At 38.8% G+C, this 22,786-nt stretch overlaps 1 protein-coding gene across 18 annotated transcripts in view; it reads left to right on the top strand.

The window, feature by feature from the left end:
• Positions 1-22,786, top strand: part of PTPRK (protein tyrosine phosphatase receptor type K) — a 482,195-nt gene that overhangs the window by 404,451 nt on the left and 54,958 nt on the right. The window lies entirely within an intron of this gene.

Genomic DNA, 22,786 nt, shown 5'->3' on the forward strand with positions numbered 1-22,786 from the left:
GATTGTCTGTGAGAATGACCAAAGCTGTCTCCAACCCATGACCAAGTTGGAAGCTGGACTGTATTGTTGTTCATATAAGGTCCCCCAAAAAGGTTTGAGAATAAAAACTTGTCTATTAATAATCCTATTTGTCCAATAATCCTATTTGCTCATGGAGGTTCCACTCCTTTTAGTCTTCTTTAACTTTATTGTCATCTGGGAGAAAGGGTAACGTACCCATACCAAGAACAATGTAGAACCTCTATCATAGTAACTGGGTAAACATATTAGATGAACATGGAACTATGAAGAAATATGAGATAGGAGTATACAGAGATATCATCAGTGGTTCTCAACCTGGGGGTCGTGACCCCTTTGGGGGTCGAATGACCCTTTCACAGGGGTCGCCTAAAACCATCAGAAAACGGTCTTTTTATATTTTATATATACCAATTTTATGGTTGGGGGTCACCACAACATGAGGAACTGTATTAAAGGGTCGTGGCATTAGGAAGGTTGAGAACACTCATTTAGTGCAGGGCTCTGAGCTATGACTATGAACTGATCTTATGACCGGTGCAAAGGGACAGACTCGCAAGCTTCTTTCGGGTCCCTGGGAGGTTGTAGAACTCCGTAGCCAATCCAAGACTTTGCTTGGTAATGCCACCTCTTTTCCTTACTCCTTGGGGGTTGCCCAAAACAAGCAAGACTTACCCAGTGCCATCAGAAAAGAAAAAGACCTAACATGAGATTAATTGACTATATGAAGGAAGCCACGGCCCTCAGTTTGCAAGATTTGAGGAAGGCTGCTAACGATAGAATGTTTTGGAAGATACTGATTCATTGGGTCACGATGAGTCAGAAGCAACTTGATGGCACTTAATACATATATAGGTTCATAATTATTACCTGTGACATACATGGAAGTGGAAATGTAAAGATTTCTTGTGTATTGTTATCTATTGCAGTTGATTTTGGAAGGACTATGTGGCATATATTTAATCTTGTCGGATGCTGGTAAGGCAGTGTGCCACTTGGCAATTCTGAGTCCCCTTCCTTGAATATGTACTGCAAATTTTAAATTGCTTAATACCTTTGAGATTTGGAGCATTGCCCAGTATGGAAAATATGAAATCAATTTATTCTGATAAACATATCACATAATCACAAGCAATAATTTTGGCAACCGTACCTAACTCTGCAAAAGCCTTGTTCTATTCTCTAATACAATTTATAAGCCTGTCAGCCAAAGTTGAGCCCCTTGATGCTTCTAGATAGCTCCCATTGCATTACAATTAAGGGTGGTTACATATACAAATACAGAAATAATGTTATGTTTTTGGGCCCTTCCCCAAGGATTTTATTTGCTCTTATTTATGCCAAGTTCAACATTTTTAGCTTTTTTCATAAGGCAGGTTTTATTTTGACTGGTTAGCATTACTTTTGATAGAAACTTTAATTAGAAATAATTTTAAAAGAATTTGCAAACTTACCTGTTGGAGGCATGTAACTATAGTCACCTTATTTTGAATGTGGATATAGTTTTTGAAAGACCAGATTTTTAACAGTCTAAGGAAACTTCCTCCAATTTAAGTGCTTCACTGGAGAAAATTGGAGTGTGGCTCCTTGGGGTGCAGGAAAGGTTCTTGAAGGACATTCGGATTCCACCCCAGAATCTTTTTGTTCCTCATTTCTGTTTTATAATTGCCGTAATTCAAATGTCCATGACATAGTCCATGCATTTACCTTTCCTATTTGCTGTCTTTCTGTGCTCTGTGCTCTGACTAAGCTCTTGACAGCTAGTATACCTGCTATAGTATACCTGCTAGTATTCCAGTGATTTCAACTGAGATACAAGAATAAGCAGTAATTGAAAATGAATGGCCTGTACCTGTAGATACCATAGTCTATTTATGAGATATGGTTTGATTACCCTTGTAGTGAAGAGTGACAGAAAGGAGTTATTTTTTTCCTGTTTAAAATTGGTTTTTATTAGTTTTCAAATGACAACAACAAAACATAACAACAAAGGCGGAAAAAAATAAAATAAACACAAACAAAATCACTCTAACAGAGAGAGACCAATGTCCCTTTTCCATTAGTGTCCAGTCACAGTTATACAAATAATACAAACAATAAACATACTTTCCCTCTTGGGAATCGTATAGAGTACAGAAAAATTACCATTTTTAATTGTGATTATTTCAATGTAGTTAATTTGTTTCCAAGTTCATTAACATAATATTTTAAAGGAACAGGTTCCATGGCATGTAAAGTTAATGACTGTCTGGTGTGTAAAGTTAAGGGCTAGAAAATACCTCCAGCAGTGTCCAGTATCATTATAATTGCAATTTCCCAGGCTACTAGGATGCACACCATCAATTACAGTTTAAGAATTGTCACCATAGTTACTTGTAACAATGAAACCTTTGCTACCTCCATATCATAATTGAATGCAGCTGTTCCTAACCTTTTTGGTATGGTGACCCATAATCCAAATTAACCTAATATGATGATTCATCCAGGGCCAGCCCAAGGGTTTTTGTCACTTGAGGTAATCTATGTCCTTGGTGCCTATATAGTCTAGCATCCCTTTTTCCACAGTGGTCAACCAGATGGTTTTGTGAAATAGAGAACATAACATGAAGGATGCAGCTGCCCTCAATATGATCCCCAAGCAAGTGGCATTCTAAAGAGGTTGCATATAGAGATTGCATTCTGACATTTAACCACCTTCTTCTCCCTTATAAGCCATAAGATTTTAAGAAACTTGCTCTAGTAACTTTCAGGACACATTTTATTTGATTCTTTATAAATCAACATGCATATGTAATGAAAAAATTACCTATGACTATAGGGTCAGGTCTTAGTTTCCAAAATAAGGTCAAAGCCTTGCTTCAAATTACTGTATATACTCGCATATAAGTTGAATTTTTCAGCACATTTTTTGTGCTGAAAAAGCCCCCCTCGACTTATAGGCAAGTGAGGTGTATTTTAAAAAGCAGTTTTTAGGCTAGCGGCACCAACACTGTTTTTATGTATTAATCGCTGTTTTAAATTAGTATTTTATAGTCTATGGGGTTTAATCCATTATTTATTGGTTGCTGTTTCCTTGCCCCTCTTGTTACTTGTATTTTAAGATGACAATGTTGTACACCGCCCAGAGCCCTCTGGGGATGGGGCGGGATACTGAAATCAAATAAATAATAATAACAAGAATAACAACAAGAATAACCATATATTGTAAAAACAGAAGCCAGAGAAATATGCAGCAAAATGGAAGGCAAAGAAATACCCAGATTTGAATGAAGGTGTGAGTAAATTAATTGTATATGCTGTTATGGCAAAAATAACATCCTTTATACATAATAGATCAATTTCAGAATTTCAAGAAAAAATTGAATGTTCTTTAATTATATAGTTGAAAATTAAGAATAAAGTAAAAACAGGTTAGACCAAAACAGAAGAAAGATGATGAAGAAGAAGAAGAAGAAGAAGAAGAAGAAGAAGAAGAAGAAGAAGAAGAAGAAGAAGAGTTAGATTTATATCCTCCCATTCTCTCCTCTAAGTAGACTCAAAGGGGCTGACAATCTCCTTTCCCTCCCCCCATCCACAACAAACACCTTGTGAGGTAGGTGGGGCTTTGAGAGCTCAGAAGAACTGTGACTAGCCCAAGTTCACCCAGCTGGCATGTGTTGGAGTTCACAGGCTAATCTGAATTCCCCAGATAAGCCTCCACAGCTCAAGCGGCAGAACGGGGAATCAAACAAAATTCCTCCAGATTAGAGTACACGTGCTCCTAACCACTACGCCAGTGCTGCATAGGCAATATATGGTTCACAAGTATGTTATTAGATATGAAGATATATTGAAAAGATAGAGTAATGTAATTCCAAAAAAGAAAAAGAAATTTAGATAGTAAGCTCCATACAAATTGTATGAACATGAATGTCTGTAATTTATGTGCATGTGTAACATTTTGTATAATGCGCATTGAAACATTTATGTATTTTGTGTATTGAAATGATTTTTTGAAAAGAGAATGACTTTTTTTTAAAGAGTGGCCATTAGGGAGGCCTGGCCTGCAACCCATTTTCAGAGGCTTCATGACCCACTTTTAGGTTCCAACCCACAGGCTGGGAAACACTGATTTAGTTACTGATGTGGAGTGCTCCACCTTAAGATTGTGAATATTTGTGTTACATTTTCTTTTCTCAAGACTCAATGTGAACTCTGGGTCATTCTCTGATGAACACCAGTGTCCTGTTACAAAAGCATCATGAAGATCCTTGTTCACTTTTGTAGTCTCTATTAAAAACATTTTGCCTTGCCATTAAAATAAAATTCTCTAAGACATTGTTCCCTGCAATTTAGTATTTTATATTTATATAATATTTTAAACTTTATCATTTTCTTGAAAAATAAACATAATGGCAATGTTTCCAATAAGGTTCTGGTTCCTATTAATCAAACATTTCTTGGGAGGTTAGCACAAGTCCTGAAATGAAATAGTCTTTATTATCTGTTGATTGACTGTATAAGTTCATTCTTCTCAGTACACCGAGTAAAAGAAACATTAGAGAAATGAAATAAGATTTCTGTCAATATACCTGGTACGTTAGACATTAGGTTATGATGTGCACAGTTCGTTACTTATTTTCCATGCTGTTAAGAATCTTTGAAGGCTAGTGACTGTTTTCTCACAGGATATATAAAATATTAATGCATACTTTTATGTATGTTGTGACATGCCTTCGAAGTGTATTTCCCAGCAGTATTGCATTCCGTATTGGTTTGTTTTTATTCAAATAGCATCTACTTGAAACCAAATTTGTTTTTAGGCTGCCTAGTGGGAGTTGTTTACTAAAAATAAACAAATAGAAAGTCTTGCTTTCATTGTGTATTCCATTTGTCTTTTTCACAGTTAGATGTTTAGATAGTCCTGAATTTAATGTAAAAAATTTCACAGTATTGACTGGATCAGAAGTACAACTGAGATCACACACTAAGGGATATGGAGCAGGTGTCAAAGTGCCTTTATAGCACATGATATACCCTGCCAGGAATGTCTTCCTCGTTCGTCTCAGATGAATGATTAACTTCCTTCATTGAAATTACTGAAGAGCCAAGCATAACAATCTTATGACAATTATGTATGCTGAGAACTTTGCAATGAATGTGTTGTTTTTTTATGACCATGATCACTCACGAGTTGAGCATCACATCAACCTTGTTTCAGAGGGTAGCCATGTTGGCTAGATTGGAGTTCAATAGAAACTTAGAGACCAACAACATTTGGGGGGTATAAGCTTTTGATATTAACAGCTTCCTTTGTCAGGTATCTGGCTCTCAAATGCTTTTTTTAAAAAATAATTTTTATTGTATGGTTTGAAATTTCATTACATATATACAATATATGCATTTTGTTAACAACCATACTTCCCCCCTTTTTTCCCTCTCCCCACCAGTTTTCTATCCCATTTATTTAAGTAAACAGCAGTAAGCTCATTCTTTGTACTCTCTTCTCCCATATTTCTTCTTTGACTCCAATTTCTTTCATCCAGACCACAAATTGTGTCCATATCTTCAAAATGTCTATCTTGCCATAAATTATTTCTTGCCATTATTTCAAAAATATCCAGTTGAATTTGTTCCCATTTATACTCAAGCCATTTCGAAATAGTCCATTTCTTCTTATTCTTCCATCCCAATGCTATTACTGCATGTGCAGCTCTTATCATCCTTTTATACATTAATTCATATCTTTTATCCACTTTGTTCTCCTCAATTATTCCTGTGAACAGTAAACCTTTGTTTAAATCTATTTTAGTCTTCACAAGTTTCTCTATATACAATAATATTTTTTCCCAATTTTTTTTAGCTCTTTACATTTAATCCACATATGAGTGTAATATGCCCCCAGTTCTCCACAGTGTCAACATTTTGGACTAAGTCCCCTAATCAGATAGGCTAGTTGTATTGGAGTTCCATACCATTTAAGTATTATTTTTCTTTCCATCTCCGCATACTTTTCTATTTTTATATTACCATATATACTCGCATATAAGCCAAGGCACCCAATTCTACCTCAAAAAACTGGGAAATTTTATTGACTCACGTATAAGCCAAGGGTGGGAAAGATCCATCAGGGGGCAGGGTGCTGAACCGGCAGAGGAGCCACAGCTGGAGGAAAGGAGCGCCCCAGAAGCCTTTGGGAGACTTTTTAAGGAGGGGCGAGGCAGCGCGCACGGGTCTGGGGAGAGGGAAAGTTGCTGAAAGCAGGAGAAAGCGAAGCAGAGAATACCTCCTCCCCCTCACTAACTCACGCTTTCTTTCTTGCAGGCTCAAAGTTTAAGGCATTGTTTCAGGGAAGCTGCCGGCTTTCTTTCTTGCCGGCTCTAAGTCTACAGGGAAGCTGCCACTCGAGGCAGCCTGTCTATGGTTTCCTTGAAAAGGTAATGCTGCAGCACTGCCCTTTTAAGAAAACCATAGACAGGCTGCCTAGAGAGGCAGCTTTCCTGTGGGCACAAAGACTGGCTGAACAGAAAACCTGCAGCTTCCCTGAAACAAACCTGCTAAGCTTTGATCCTCTAAGAAAAGCGATGAGATAAATCGAGGGGGACGAACTTCGCCACTCATAAGTAAGCGCTGTGGATCTGCGCAGTGGGGAGGGAGTGACCTGCGTATAAGCTGAGGGGGGCATTTTTCAGCCTAAAATGTATTGTCAAAGGCTTTCACGGCCCGATTCAACTGGTTGTGGTGGGTTTTTCAGGCTGTGTGGCCGTGGTCTGATAGATCTTGTTCCTAACGTTTCACCTGCATCTATGGCTGGCATCTTCAGAGGTGTATCACAGAGAGAAGTCTGTTACACACTGTGTCTAGTGGGAAGGGAATGTTTAGTGGGGTATATATTGTCCATGTCCCAGGATGGGGAACTAATCAGTAAGTGTTTGGGTGGAACTTGCTATGCAAAGATGTGATTGAGTGCATTGTATTGTGGGTGGGGGTTATCAGTTCATTTACATTTGTAGTTGCATTTTCATTCCCTGCAGCAGCAGCAGTATTGGTGAATGCAAATCCTGTGTCTGGGTGGACTCTATTGTCCATGAATTTAGCATGCCCTTGGCCTTTGATTCTACCAGTTTTTGCTCCTTAAGCCCTCAACAATACAGTGTTTCTCTTTCATCAAACTTTTGGTGGAACACATCAGGATAGCAGTAGCAATGGGTTAATGGACAATGCATATGCATGGAAAATAAGCTGGCTGTTTGCAAAACCTGAGCAGTCTGTGGAATACTGTGCTTCCTGCTTGTGACTGGTGAGCAGGATGTGACCCCAAAAGGCAGGTGCTCCAGTACCTTACTGACAACTGTATTTGTGCTAAGGATGCATTTTAGAGATTTTGTTATCATGTACCAATCCTTCCAACAAAATGAGAATTGTTAAGGTTACTGACATGCCACAATTGCAGCCATCCCTTAGACAAGCTAAAAAGAACCTGATCTCATTTTTTGCATCCATCCACAAAGCTGCTCTATTGTTGTGATTGTTGTTGCTTAAATAGTGATAACTTAATATTTTAAAAACTGTTGTCATCAGCAATTTTTTTTGTAATTATCATTGCCAGCTGCCTTGACATGCTCACCAGAGAATAACATACTAAAAATATTTAAAACAACTCAGTGAAATAAATCATGATTAAAACCTTTTTTTAAAAAAAAAAAAAGTTGAATTTTGTGTATGTATGAGCAGGGTGTATTTGTAAGTACAGACCTATAGTGCATCTAAACCATGTGTTGGAAAGCCTTGAGCTGTTTTAGAAACAACTGAAGTTTGTAAGATTAAAGTTGAGTAATATTTCTTTTTCTGATTTCTGTTTAATATTATTAGATTCCAAATGGGTTTTTGGTTTAATTCAGACCTGAGCATCATGTGGATTATACACAACCTTATATAGATTTCATTTCTTTGTGTGTGTATGTGGGGGGGGGGGGGGGTTTATAGTGATGATAAAATGCATAAATCTTTAATGCTCTTAATGCTACCCATATGCTGTGTGGAAATCCTCAGAAATCTGCAAAACTGGGAATCAAGACTGTACTAATAGGCTCAGGAAGCTGAATGCAGTCCTAAACCGTTGTAGCGGCTAAAGATTTGTCAATCACAATCCTAATGCTCCTAACCTCTAAAATAACAAATGTTGGCTTCTCTTGCTCATCCAATTATATCTGGGTATCTTAAATCATTTTACCAACCGCTTCCTTCTCTCCCTCCTTCAGGCTCCTAAATTGAAAGTGTAACTGTGGCATCTGTGCTTTTGCCCCAAGTGCTCTCCTTATGTGCTGCAATCAGCAAAGCTTTTTCTTAGATTTATGCTTCTGGGCATATGGACAACTGGAAGTCATTTAGCACCACCACAGTGTCCTCATTTCTTCAATATATTATCCTTATCCAGAAGCTTCCGCTCAAAAAGCTGTTAGTACTCCCTCTTTTAAAATATACATCTTAATGTTCATTGTAAAGTTATGTTAAATTCATTCAAAAGTACCTTTTTAAATGCAAGAAATATATAGCTCAACAGTGCAGCCAGGAACAAATGTCAGTAATTCATTCTGCCATTGATTGGCAATCTTGAGTATCCATTAAGATTCTTGTGTATACTTAGCTGTTATAACCAATCTGTCTACTAGCCTAACACATCAAGCCTGCCTTTGTGCTTCATAAATTTAGCAGGGTGGCATGTGTGGACTGGTAGTTCTGACAATATTTAATGCAACTGAAACTTTTATTACTCTATCCTCTTTTATTGACTTCTGTTTAAAAAAGATTTAACATGGAAACATTTGGATTCTGCAAACAACACGTACAAGATTTCGTGGCATTTTTTCCCCATTGCCCGTTCATTGTCTGTTCTTCCAGTGTGGAGAGATAATTCAGTAGCTCTTTGCAGATCCCTTCGACATTCTAAATAAATGACTGCCATCAACAAATGTGGCCACCTAAACATTCATCTTCCAGATCATTTGGGAACAAATTAAATTGCAGTGGATCTCATCTTACAAATCCTTGTGTTCCCCCTTCATTATTTCCTCCATTGCAAGGATTATCCATTCAGTCCTACCATCTTTTATTTAAATTGTTATTAATTCATAAGATGACTTGTTCTGTTATACCACTTCTTGTACCATAAGTTTGTTCAGGAGCCTTTAATGCAGGATTGTATCAAAAGCCTTTTGGAAATATATAATCCCTACATACAGAAAAATATATGCCTACTGTGTTAACCATGTATGTAAGCTTGATGTCACTCAAATAAATTGAAAAGATTAGGCAGGCAGTTCTTTGCTTCGCAGAAGTTATGCTGATTCTTCCTCAAAGCTTGTTTTTCTGCACGTGTAATAATTATTGCTACTAGCTTATTTGCTATAGACAGGTTTATTAGCAAAATCCAGGCTTTCTGTGTGCATTGTCCATATTCACAAACCTGTTTGTCACATTCTTTTTTTTAACATTCTTAAGAATGCACCCAAAAATACTCATATGAGATCAAGAGGTCAATCTTGAACATATACCAGTGGGTCTGGACCTATCAGAAGCTGGTTTAAGTTAAAATTGAACTATTGACAGTAGTATATTCATTATTGCACATCTAAACATCTATCTTGTTGTGAAGACTTTTGAATAATAATGATTTGTCTTGATTACCTGAAGTAAGAACTGGTAAAGTTTGGAAGTATGAAGAAAATATTAGCTGTTTTTGGCGTTTGCATTACTCTCCAAGGGAACATTCTCTGTTATTTATACAGTGGATGTTAGATGTGCAGTAACTAAATTTTTGTTGTGAAAATATTTTGCAGAGCCTGAAGTAATGGTTCCATTTGTTTTCTTCATGTTCCCCCATTTTTCTATTTTCCTTCTTAATTTAATCTTTCATTTTCACATAATTTATCACACTTCATTAGTTCCCTCTGTGAACAAGCTATTTTCTCCCTGCACTAGCTCTAGTAAATAGGTTGAAAATTAAATTTTCTTACCTATAACATTCAGGCTCTCCACTGTCCTGTGGAATGGACTGAATCCCCTCTGCAACAAATCAATCTTCTGTGGAAAAACTAATGGATGACTTCCCAATTGCTTCATGTAAATCTAATCAGATTAGCCATCTGTATTCATCCACCTGCCTTCTTGTCTTCTACTGTGAAACGTTCTTGAATATCCACATCGTTACCATTTTTCCCAACTTATTGCTACTAGTTGCTGCTTTTCAACTGTCTGCCCAGCAGGCAATACTCTAGCCCTTCATTTCCCCCCATTATATTGTGATTAGACTGTTATTCTGGCCAGCAAACCAGAATTTTTTATACCACCATTTGCTTTTTCCTTTGCAGCATGCTTCCTCCTTTACACGACATACCTTCTGACTTACATTGCCCCAAGCAGTTTCACTGTATAAGTTTATTAGCCTTGTCTGAAAACTTTCCTCCTTCCTTGTGCCACCTCTATCTCCATCAACAAGAACAACAAAGAAGCTCCCAATTATTGCTTTTGGGCTACTGACATGGCCTGTGTTTATTTTACTATTGTAGTCCTTATCGTTTAATTATTGGCATTCTGTGGATATACTCTTCCTTCTAGCCATGTGCTTCTATTCTTCACCTTCATCTCCATTTTTAGTGGTCCAAGAAGTGGATTATATGTGAACAGCAATTACTTGCTATACTGGGAGTTTCTGTGAACTGCTGCTGAGTAGACAAAAAAAAATTTCTTATCCAGTAGTCATAAAATGTTTTTTCTATAATGGACTTGGCTCAGATATTCAAAATCTAGATGCTAATCACTGATTTATGAAGTACAGAAATGCTTCTTCAAGTGTCAAACATCTGTGGTACCATGTATTATCAAAGGCTTTCACAGACGGAATCACTGGGGTGTTGTGTGGTTTCTGGGCTGTATGGCTGTGTTCTAGCAGCGTCAGGAGAGAATGCTGCTAGAACACGGCCATACAGCCCAGAAACCACACAGCACCCCATCTATGGTACCACTTTTCTTGTGCTGCAGATTGAAAAGCAAGGATAAGATTTATTCCCAACTCTAATATTTGGTGATTAGTTCACTACGATATGGTTCATATGTGAAATGTGTTAAACTCCCAGATGAAAGTACATAAACTGCAAAAGCAGTAGAATTTATGTACAGCAGTAGTTGTGGCAGAATGTCCTTAATCATATAGCAGGAGAAACTGATGACCAGATTTCTGTCAAAAGAGAACTTTAATTAGCGTGGGAATAGGTATATGCATGATGACTGCATATGTGCCTTAAGTGCCATCAAGTCCTTCTGACTTGTGGAAACCCTGTGAATCAATGACTTCCAAAACATCCTACTAGAGTTGCTTAGAGCTGGCAAAGTGAGGACCATCTCTTCAATCCATCTCACGTTGGGTTGTCCTCTTTGCCTGTTGCCTTCAATTTTTCCTAATGCAATTATCTTTTCCAGTGCCTTGTCTTTTCATAATATGACCAAAGTACAATAGTCTCAATTTAGTCATTTTAGGTTTTAGGAAGATTTCAGACTTGATTTGATTTTTTTTAATTGTTAAGTCGCAGCTGACTTATAGTGATCCCCTAGAGCAGGGATCTTCAACCTGCGCCTCTCCAGATGTTCATGGACTACAATTCCCATCAGCCCCTGCCACCATGGCCAATTGGGAATTGTAGTCCATGATAATTATCTGAAGCTGGAAGTGCACGAACTGCTCTAGGGAAAACCGCAGGTTCAGACAACAGGACTACTCTGGGGATCAAGAATCAACTTGAGATTCAGAGAATTCAAGAGGGTTAGAGTTAGAATTAGTTAGAGGTAGCTTAGAGTTGGTTGTCAGCTACTGTTTTGTATCTGCTACAACAATGCAAACCGTTACAGCTTACCACTCCATAATGTTTCAATGACTGCTGATCCTACGAAAAGATGCTGCACCCGCTTCTTCACAAGAGCGGCAAATACAAGCTTGGTGCAGGAAGCAGTGCTGGTATTATGAACCAACTGCAATTTGCAGCACAGGTGACAAAAGCAGCAACAATGGTGAGATCGTTTGAGCTGGTTTCGGCAGCAGCAGTGAGATTTCTCCAGGGAGCAGTTTTACACTGGCAGCAGCAGCAATGGTCCTGTGGCAGGGTGAGAGAACCTGTGCCAGCATTGACCAGTCAGGCATCCCACCCCCCTTATGATCAGGACTCAAGGACCATTGACATAGAGTTTGTTGCTGTGGCGGAAATGTTTGACCCACGGGGTGGGTGGCAGGTGTCCTATGGATTCTACTCCTCCACATTTGCCTTTATGGGGTGGGTGGCAGCCACCCTAGCAGTTAAATTGGATGATGAGGTGGTAGACTGCACACCCTTGAATCCACTTGTCCCCGGAGGCGTCGCCATGGTTACAGGAGGGTGTCCCTGGTCTCTGTAGAGCGACAGCAGCCAACAGGAGGTAAGCACACACTTCCTTCCCTGCTGGGCCTCTGTTTCTCTTCAGGGAGAGGATGTTGTACTGCTATAATGGACAGCTTTGTCTTGGTCCTTTCTGTATTTCAGATGGTTTTGCCAAATCTCCATTAACAATCTTGAAGTATAATTGCCTAAGTATAGAACGCGTGGTGACGACTCACTTCCAACCAATTGCCACACATTCCATCTGGAACAGGAGAGGCTGGGGGGCAGCAGGCACGGCAGGCAAGATTCCCCCTCCCACCTTTCGTGCCTAAGTCCTTTCAGGCTGGGACAGCAGAGGTGGGGGAAGATCATTCCCCTGCCTCTCCTGTCTCAGTCTTTTGGGCTGGGACAGCAGAGGTGGAACAAGATCCCCACTCCCGCCTCTCCTGTCCCAGCCCTTTCAGCATGGATTCTCAAATCGAGTCTGTGAAGTTTCGAAGACACTTCCTCTAAAACAAAACTAAAAAAACCAGAAAACTATCCAGCACCCAGCACTCCCCTTGCGTCTCACTTCCCAAGGCCCGCAGATCCTGCCTTATTGGTGCACCTGCCACCAATAGCAGTCTATTACCCATTATATTGTTTAGCACAGCGGGTTTTACTGCTAGTTTTTTTAATATTATAAGCTGACTGTGACATAAATCAATTTCACTTACTTTATAAAATTATCTCAAAAATTCCTATTTTCCAGTATTTTGAACAACAATGATCAATTCATATAATCAAATACTTTCTCTGCATCTAGAAAGATCAGAGCAGCTTGTTTTTCCTTATGTCTCTCTAAATATTCCAAGACATCCAGTACTGTTCTAGCATTGTTTTTAAGGTAAAAATCCATATTGATCTTCATGGATAAACTCTTGTAGCATTGTTTTCAGTCTGTCAGCTAAAATTGAGAGCCAATGGAGTGTTGTGATTAAGAGCAGGTTGTGATTAAGAGCAGATTAAGAGCAGGTGGACTTTAATCTGGAGAACCAGGCTTGATACTCCACTTCTCCACATGAGCAGCCAAGTTTCATCTGGTGAACCAGATTTGTTTCACCTTTCCTGCTGTGTAACCTTGAACTAGTCACAGTTCGTTCAGAACTCTCTCAGCCCCACTTACCTCACAAGGTGTCTGTTGGGGGAAGAGGAGAGAAAAGTAGTTTGTAAGCCCATTTAAATCTTCTCCCAGGAGAAAAAGGAAGTATAAATCCAAACTCTTCTTCTTCTTGTAAACAACTTAGTCATTACTCATTAATGATTTTTGATCTATAATTTCTTGTCAAAGTTGAGTCTTGCCCTTCTTTAGGTATTAATGTTATATTTTTGGCCCTTTTCATGACTCTGGCATCTTTCCTCCTTGCAAGGTGGAGTTCATTGCATTCTGTAAAGGTTGTAAAATTTCATCTTTAAAATACTGATAATAATCATCTGGACCAGGGAACTTTCCTGACTTCCTTTTTTTTAATAGCCTGAACCACTTTTCCTACTGTTATCATGATACACCTCTGTTCTTCTGTAATCGTATGTAGATTTTGCTTCCTGATCATCTCTTCAGTAGGCTTAAGCAAGGGCAAGGACCTGTCAGCCTAATCTGTCTGGAAATGGATAGTCATATGTATCAGACTACTATCAATGAAATTTTAATCAATGAAATCTTGTGTGCTCTGCATGTTTGTATAGTAATTATAACATGTATTTTGAAATGACACTGTCCTTTAAGATGTTGTCCCTTTCTTAAAATCAGTATAATTTTCTTTTCTTTTTCCTTTCCCAATTTGTATGCTAATCATTTTCCTTGAAAGGGAGACATTCAGGAGCTAGTATCTCTTCTTGCTTTCTTCCATTTTTTGCCAAATTATTTTAAGTTCTTTTTAAAAATTCCATTCTGATTTATAGTTTCCCAGAGAAAAATTTGTCTCACCAAGAGGCTGCTTGTCTTCAGCATAGACAAAAATCTCTCTTTATCTTTAAGATTAATTATCCTCCAGTAGCAAAGAAGTAGTGGGGGCTGGTGGTGCTTCAAGTCTGATTATAATCAATGTTCACCATCCTTCTTTCCAGCTTTACTCTGTGGCAAGCCATAAAAACCTCAATTTTCATCGTTTACTCCAGAGGAGAACTTCTTGAAGCAAAGTGAGTTATCTCCCAAGCACACTTTGATCCAGAGTGATTACTCAGCTGGTGATTTACATCTCCCAGCCAGTGATCTAGCCACCGAAATTCTCTTCAGTATGCAAAGGTGTCAGCCCTCTGTAAATCCTCACCAGAAGCTTTACCCTGCCAGTATTATATCCTGAGCTACAGACAAAAGAGAATGAGCCGAACATTCGTTAGAAAAGTTCTCCTCTTCTGTTTAAATAGTACAAAATCCTTTCAAAAACATGAGAACTTTTTCATCTCTTCAGTAGGCTTAAGCAAGGGCAAGGACCTGTCAGCCTAATCTGTCTGGAAATGGATAGTCATATGTATCAGACTACTATGTGATGGAAATGGATGCTACAAGAGATGCAGTAGTGGGAAGAACAGCCCTGCAATGTCTGTTCAACTTAGAGCTCTCATGAGTAGTAAATCAGTTAGCTAATCTTCCATTTGGGACTCACAGGGACCACAGCAATAAAAACAGGTTGCACTTACCTAGAACTATGGTGTCTTATTACTGCATGACTTTCATGATCCACCTAGGCCTGGCTTCTTGCTACTGTTGAACAGAACCCTTTCCATGAAAGCCAGTGTAGTGGAGTGATTAGTGTCTAGATTAGGTTCTGGGTTCTAGGTTCCCCAACCTACTGTGGAAGCTCACTGGGTGACTTTGGACCAGACTCACACTTTCATCCTAACCCATCTGACAGGGCTTCTGTGAGGATAAAATAGAAGGGAAGAAAATGATGTTCATTATTTTGGCTCGTCATTGTGAAGAAAGGAAAAGTATAAACAAATAATAACAAATTAATAATAAACATAGCTGAAGATGTGGGGGGGAGATAAAAAACGTAGGTTGGTTAGTGGGTGGGAACAAAAGAAACACATAGGAAAAGGGAAGGATATGGGAGTTGCCTGGAGGAGAAAAAGAGGCAATAGTATGGAGAGGGGATACACAGGAAAGTAAGGTATCCTCTACAACTCCTTGCAGGTTTCCCACCATGCAAATGGATCCAGCAGCCAGCACCACACTTCTCTTCTCTGTTTTCTCAACCAGAAATGGTATTGGGGAGTGAGTTTGTTCCACATTCAGTCTTCTGTGAGCTGCTGTGAGACTGCTGAGAGAGTCTTTGAAAAATATAACGTCTGGTTTAGCCCTAAGCTTAAGTGGTTTTAGGAGTACAGGTTAAGGCACTGAATGTTTCTATTTTATGGTAAACATTACTTGTATTCTGTTATAATGTAGTATTTATTTTTGTCACAGCAACAATAATAATCCAACATTGATTGGCTGAGTAACCATACAAATCAATATCAATTCAAGGCATGACTTTTGTATTTATTAAATATTGGGGGAGAGGGGCTTTACATGCATAGCAACAGGGATCTGATAAATTTGAAGAAAAAAAACCTCTTGTAAAGGGATATGTTAGTCCCCAATTGTAAATTTGCTTGTGAGTTTCAAACAATATGGATGTAGTGTGGGATGAGTGCTTAAGAATAGGAACTTTATTTGAACTTTATGGGAACTATTTTGCTCTTATTTTGTATTTTTAGATTCTGCATTTTAGAAGATAATGCTCATTCACAGGATGTCTGCCTACTTTCATGCTATCAATGAGAGCATGTTGTTCTCTCATTTTAATCAGATCACAAGAATTCTTAAATCTAGATTTAAAACATAAAAAGCATTTTTAAATAATCTGCTTCACTTGGAAACTAATCTGTGAATTATTTTACAGTTTCTATTTAATACAAGCTTTATGTGACCTTCAAAAGAAACTATTAGAACTTGGAGCTGATACTGCTAGATACAGTTTACTACTGTATACAAATGACATCTATAGTTTTGAAACCAAACTTTTCCTTCAGCACTCCTATAGAATCTACTAAATATTCTGGTGAACACAAGGTAACCTTGACTCACTTACAGCCTAATCCAAACCGTGAGTGAGGGAAGGGGGGAGGGTTGACGAGAGGGCACAGACAACAGTCTTGCCTCCTCCAAAAAGGCTTTGGGAGCACGGCCACCAGGAAAAAAAAAGAAAAACTGCTGTTGGCTGTGAAAAGTCCTATTCAAAGCAACAGCTTACACCATCCTTTTTGGTGGCACAAGTCTACACAAAAAAAAGGTCCTGTTCCTATGCTCTGAAAGCTGACTAAAGTTACCCCTGCCCCCCACCAATGCCTTCAAGGCCTCCTGTGGTGGAAGACTAGCAGTACAGGGGCAAACTTGTGCCTTTGGCTGTTGCAGAACCCTGCTGCTGACATACCTAGCCCTTCATTGACATCCTGGCCATTTGGGTGGTGCAAATGGCAATGACAGCAGTGCAAAAGACATGCCACTTCCAAAGTGGCTTCATCCCCCCCCTTTGGATTGCATAATTAGTGACATGTATATTAATTAAATATAATAATAATAATAATTATTATTATTATTATTATTATTATTATTATTATTATTATTATTATTATTTATTAGATTTATAGGCCGCCTCACCCCCAAAGGGCTCAAGGTGGCTCAGAGTACAGCTGTTCCAATAACAGCACATAAAATGCATAACTAAAACTTAACCCCATTAAAACAAATTTCCATAGCAGCAGTTACTTAAAATTTAAATAACAAAGTTAAGAGCAAGCAAAATTTAAAGACAGGTGCCTGATCAAAAAGGCTGGGAGGGGAAAGGCAGGGCCCAAGATGGAATCAAGGCCTTGCCAAGATGGAAAACTGGCAGCCTCAGTGGGGGGCGGTAGATCCGCGGCCAGCCTCACCAAAGGCCCGGTGGAACAGCTCAGTCTTACAGACCCTGCGGAACTCACCAAGGTCCCACAGGGCCCGGACAGCTGGAGGGAGAGCATTCCACCAGGCAGGGGCCAGAGCCGTAAAGGACCTGGCCCGGGTCGAGGCCAGCCGCATCGTCGCAGGGCTAGGGGTTTCCAGCAGTTCCGCCACTGCCAAACGTAGCGGTCTATGCGGGACATAAGGGATTATATTGTGATCAGGTGACTGTATTATTTTGTTTATGGGCTACTGCATATAAACACATAATTTTACTTTGTAAAGTACTTCTCACTCAAGTGTGACAATCTGGACAATGTATGAATTCCCTCTTTATTATCTCAATATATGCTCCTATGCCAATATTTGTGCATGTCTTCGATTTAGTCCACCATTAAACTAAACTTATGCAATGTACCCAGAATAGGGTCTTAAAGGCACATGATACAGTTTTGCAAGGAAAGCTCTTCCCTGTAAACTTCATGGATGACTATTGCCGTATGTGACCTGCTTTGACCTCTTTGGAGAAAGGCTGATAGTGGTTGAGAGTCAGTTAAGGCAGGCCAAGGGTGGAGATGCTTGTGGTGCGGAGATCTCAGATTTCTCAAGGGTGAAATCTTGGGAAGGCATGTATCCTTTTTGAGTTCCACCTCTTTTGCAACCTTTAAATCCCCACCCAAACAAGCAACTTTGGATAGTGTTCCAGCAGTACTGAAGAACCCAACAAAAGTGCTGTTATTGGGAGAGGGGCTGGGGAATACACGTTGATCTATTTAGTCTAGAGTACTTTACTTCTTTTTCTTAAGTTTGGCTTTCTGAACTTGGTATAGTATACATTTGTACATAGGAGAAAGAGTTCTTTATAATTCAATATATTCCATATTGGCTAGTGATTTTATGGATTAAGCGGAATTATTGAAATCTTAGACTATGAATGGGATTTTGGAGTCATGAAATTTGCATTGATTTTAATCAGACAAAATTTTCTGAACAGAGAATCTTCTGAATTTTTCAAAACTTAGGGTATCAAGCTGTCACAGGTTTTCTCTTAATTCATCCTTCTATCATTTAAACAATTTTCCATTGTGCATATTATTTCAGCCTCATCATTCTGTAGATGTACCAGATGTATATACTCTCTGTGAACACTGGACTTTTTATTCAGAGGTTAAACTAATGATGATACAGCTTCTGTAATTTTTGAGATATAATTAAGAAACGCTATTATTTCATTGTTGGAGTTCTCAACTGCAGGTGAACAAAAGGAGCACATTATTCTTGGTAGTGTAACTGAAATTTATATTAGAAGCAGCAACAGAAAAAGAGATAGAAAAGTGAGATTACAAAGCCAAGCTTTTATGAAAAGAACATGATTGCTGTAACTACATAAACATCATGCCTGACAAGCATGAAAGGGTTTATAGTGATTATCCTCCTAGATAACTCCAGCGGAGTCACTGAAGTCTTGAAATGAAGTTTGCCATCCAAGTTATACTCAGTTCTTCACAAAAACAAGGTGATGTGACACTAGGTTTTCTTCCGAAGCAGCAGAAATATCTATTGGATAACCCTAATTTCCAAAGGAAATGCTTAAAGTATAGCATGCAGTGTAGCTGGATGTCTTTCTCCAGCCCACCAGTGATCATTTGTTCAGTTACAATTTGTCTCTGTTACTTGCATAAATGTCTGCCTTTTTTCTGGAAGGTGCTGCCGTGTCCAGATAGGTTTTATGGCACCAAGTTGTAGCCACTGCTACACCTGGGTGAGTTGTGCAAATTTTGTGGGAACATGTTTTCCAGTGACTGGCCCCCATAAGTCATCTCTCCAAGGCAGAAGGAAACAAATAAGAGGTTGACTGGGAGGCCAAAACATTTTTGAAAAGAGACCTGCTCATGCTTTTTCCTGACAGAAGCAAAGATTTGAAGGCTGACAATGTTGTGATTGCCTAGCAACCCCCACAATGTCCATTGAGATTGCTCCTTTTTTAAGGTACAGGTGCTACTTCTAATTTTTGAGGGGAGTTAATCTCTGCCCATTTCTTTTTTTAAGATTTCAGATCCTTTGCAACCTTAAGGTTTTTCTCCTGTTTATAGAAAAAGCTGTGCTCTGTTCATGGTTCCAGTTTCTGGGTTTAAATATCCACAGTTCGGACCACTTTGAAAAATAGGTATATTGATATTAAATTTATTCATTTTTGTCCCACTGTTTTCTCCTCTGGAGACTCAAAGCAACTAACAGACATGAAAATATAATTTAAGCCAAAACTACCCACCCCCCCCCAAAAATGTTTCACCAACAAGCTGGGCTGATCCTACAGTCACTTCGCTGAAGGATTCGTACTTCAAATAAGTATTTAACGGATGAAGAAGGTAATAAAATGGAATAAAAGCTGATTAAGGGGTCGGAACACCTTTTCTCTGAGAATAGGGTGAAGGGCCTGGAACTTTTCAGTTTAGTAAAAAAAGATGACTAGTGAAGACATTATAGTGGTATACACAGATCTCATACTGGCAGATTTCCTCAGAATTCTCCTCTGCGCACTATCCACATAAAAGTACCATATAAACTCGTGTATAAGTCGAGTTTTTCAGCACATTTTTGTGCTGAAAAAGCCCCCCTCGACTTATACATGAGTCAGCTGTATTTTTAAAAAATATTTTAGGGTTTTTACTTTGTCGGCCGCCAGGGGGCGCAGTTTTTAGGCTAGCAACACCAAAATTTCAAGATATCATCAGGTGACACTCCTGATGATACCACCCAAATGTGGTAAAGTTTGGTTCAAGGGCTCCAAAGTTATGGACCCCCAAAGAGGGTGCCTCCATCCCCCATTCTTTCCAATTGGAGCTAATAGTAGATGGGACTACATTTTGAGGGTCCATAACTTTGGACTCCTTGAACCAAACTTCACCAAACCTCGGTGGTATCATCAGGAGGGTATCCTAAAGATACTGTGAAATGTTGGTACTGCTAAAATAAACATTCCTCCACTGACCAAAAATCCAGTTTTGAATGATTTTAACTCTTGTGTTTTAGCTTGGTAGCTGGTTGAGCTAAGGTTTTTGTACTTTTAAAGTTATTGTTGAGACCATATTGTTTTTGTTGACTCCCTTTTCCACTTACAGAGCTAGTTTACTGTTTTTCTTTGAAATAAATATTCAAAAACATTTAACCTACTGATGCCTCAATTAATGTAATTTTATTGGTATCTATTTTTATTTTTGAAATTTACCAGTAGCTGCTGCATTTCCCACCCTCGACTTATATGTGAGTCAATAAGTTTTCCCAGATTTTTGTGGTAAAATTAGCTGCCTCGACTTATATGTGGGTCAACTTATACACGAGTATATAAGGTAACATTCTCACCTTTTGGGCTTTCCTGAGAAATTCCAAAGGGATTTCAAAATCTGTTCACTGGTCTACTATCCATCAAAAAAAAAAAAAGAGTAAGCAAACATGCTGCCCTGGATAAAGCAGTCCTGTCCTAATGAAATACAGCTAACTTGAGTATGGCTAAAAAAAACTGCACAGCATTGTCAGGCCCAAAGGCAACTACATATATTGGCCAATCCTCTAAAACATTAAAATAGGAACTCCCAAGCCTCCCACCCTGTCAATAAAAACAATAGCTGCTGGACATTAGCAGATAGGACTACACATATTCTGGCAATCTTCAGAGCCGCACAATAGATTAAAATGGGATACACAATTTACCATACATGTTCCTGTCTTTAAAACCATAGAACACTTCATAACTCTAGTTTGTAGCTGTTCTGGTAGATATACCCAGAGACAGTATAATTCATGTGACATAATCTCTGGTTCCTCACAAACCAAGGGCTGAATTCCAGTCTGAAAGCAAGAAAGGGCTTGTAGAAGCTCCTTGTTAATTACATTGTGTAATTTGCTGAACGTGCATGTAGTGCTAGAGATATATTAGATATATTCAGGGAGAAAAGATCCATCCATGACTATGAGCTATGGTGACTCAAGGCAATGTCCACATCTAGAAATCATAAACTGTTTTTGTATCAGTGCGAGGATGCAGCATTCAAACCGAGTATTTTTCACATTTCAACCACTTGACTCATGTATTTCTCCCCTCATGGTGTCATTATTCCTGTGCAAACCATTAACAGCCTTTTCCTTCCAGAGAAAACCCTGCTTTATTTTAAACCTGTAAAAAGGGGAGGGTCCTGACAGGATGTTGTCAATTTTGCACAATTGCAGGACTTTGGTGAATTGTTAGTCAATTATTCTTTTCATTGTTAATAACTGCAAGGTTGCAATTGCAGAAGTTATCATAATACAAAAGAACTGTCTGCACCTCAAACTGCCTTTTAGTGATAGAGGAGGAAAAGTGCTCCTGCAAATGGTTGGGGGATGTTTTCAAAAAGCTTTTAAAAAGACATTGCATTACTCTTATGCAATGTCATTTATGGCTGTGGAGATTTGTTTAAAAAAAAACCAGAAAAGAATTTCCTTCACCTTAATCTGCCTCTTAAATGGAGGTGGGGCGGATCATTAAGGGATCATCCAGAGACAATTTTGTAAACATGTGAAGGGTTTTTTTTAAAAAAAAGATTACATTATTCCTATGCGGGGTAGATGAAATCCTAAGGGTGATGGGAGATCACAGAGGATGCGAACTTCAGTTCACATCAGGTGTGAAAGGGAAACCGCAGCTAATGCTGGAGGAAAAGTGAAGTTCCCTCTGCCCCCAAGAATCTTCATGGCATTTTGCTTTTTTTTCTCCAAATTTACTAATTTTGTATCCTGCCTTTTGCTCTTACAGGGGCCACCAAGGCAGCTAACAATATAAAAAATACATAACAAAATTACATTTTAAAACCATTGGAATCAACCCCTCTCTCAAGCACACATCATTAAAACAAGAGTTTAAAAACATTGATTAGGAACAAGAGATCATTGACAGATCCCTTCCTGCTCCTTTTGTTTTATTGCTGACTGGTTTTCAGTTTAATGTGGGTGTCCTGCGGGGGTGGGGGATATTACTGTTATTCTAGTTTGTTCCCTCTTCATAGGCAGTAAATTAACTCTCTCTCTCTCACAGTTCAGTTAACTTTCCTCCACCACTTTTTTTTAAAGAATCACCTTACTATACTGCCCCTGGTATTTACAAATTTCATCCCTTTGTTAATTTACATTATTTATACAGAATTCATATTAGGCATAGTTTGTACTGTTCTTTCAAGCAAAGGGTTAACCAGTCAAGAAGATAATTTTTCAACACCTGTTAGTTCAAATTTAAAACAGTGATGTACTACAAATCTGCTTTTGAAGAGATACTCCTGGAGTTACTGCCCACATCCAAAGGAGGGAGCCTGAATCACCACTCAGATGCAGCGTGGCCTTGTGCTGGCATCTTTGCCTGTTCCATCAGTGTAAGGGGTGCCCCCCG

Source organism: Sphaerodactylus townsendi, linkage group LG01 (assembly GCF_021028975.2).
Source record: "Sphaerodactylus townsendi isolate TG3544 linkage group LG01, MPM_Stown_v2.3, whole genome shotgun sequence".
Taxonomy (NCBI): domain Eukaryota; kingdom Metazoa; phylum Chordata; class Lepidosauria; order Squamata; family Sphaerodactylidae; genus Sphaerodactylus; species Sphaerodactylus townsendi.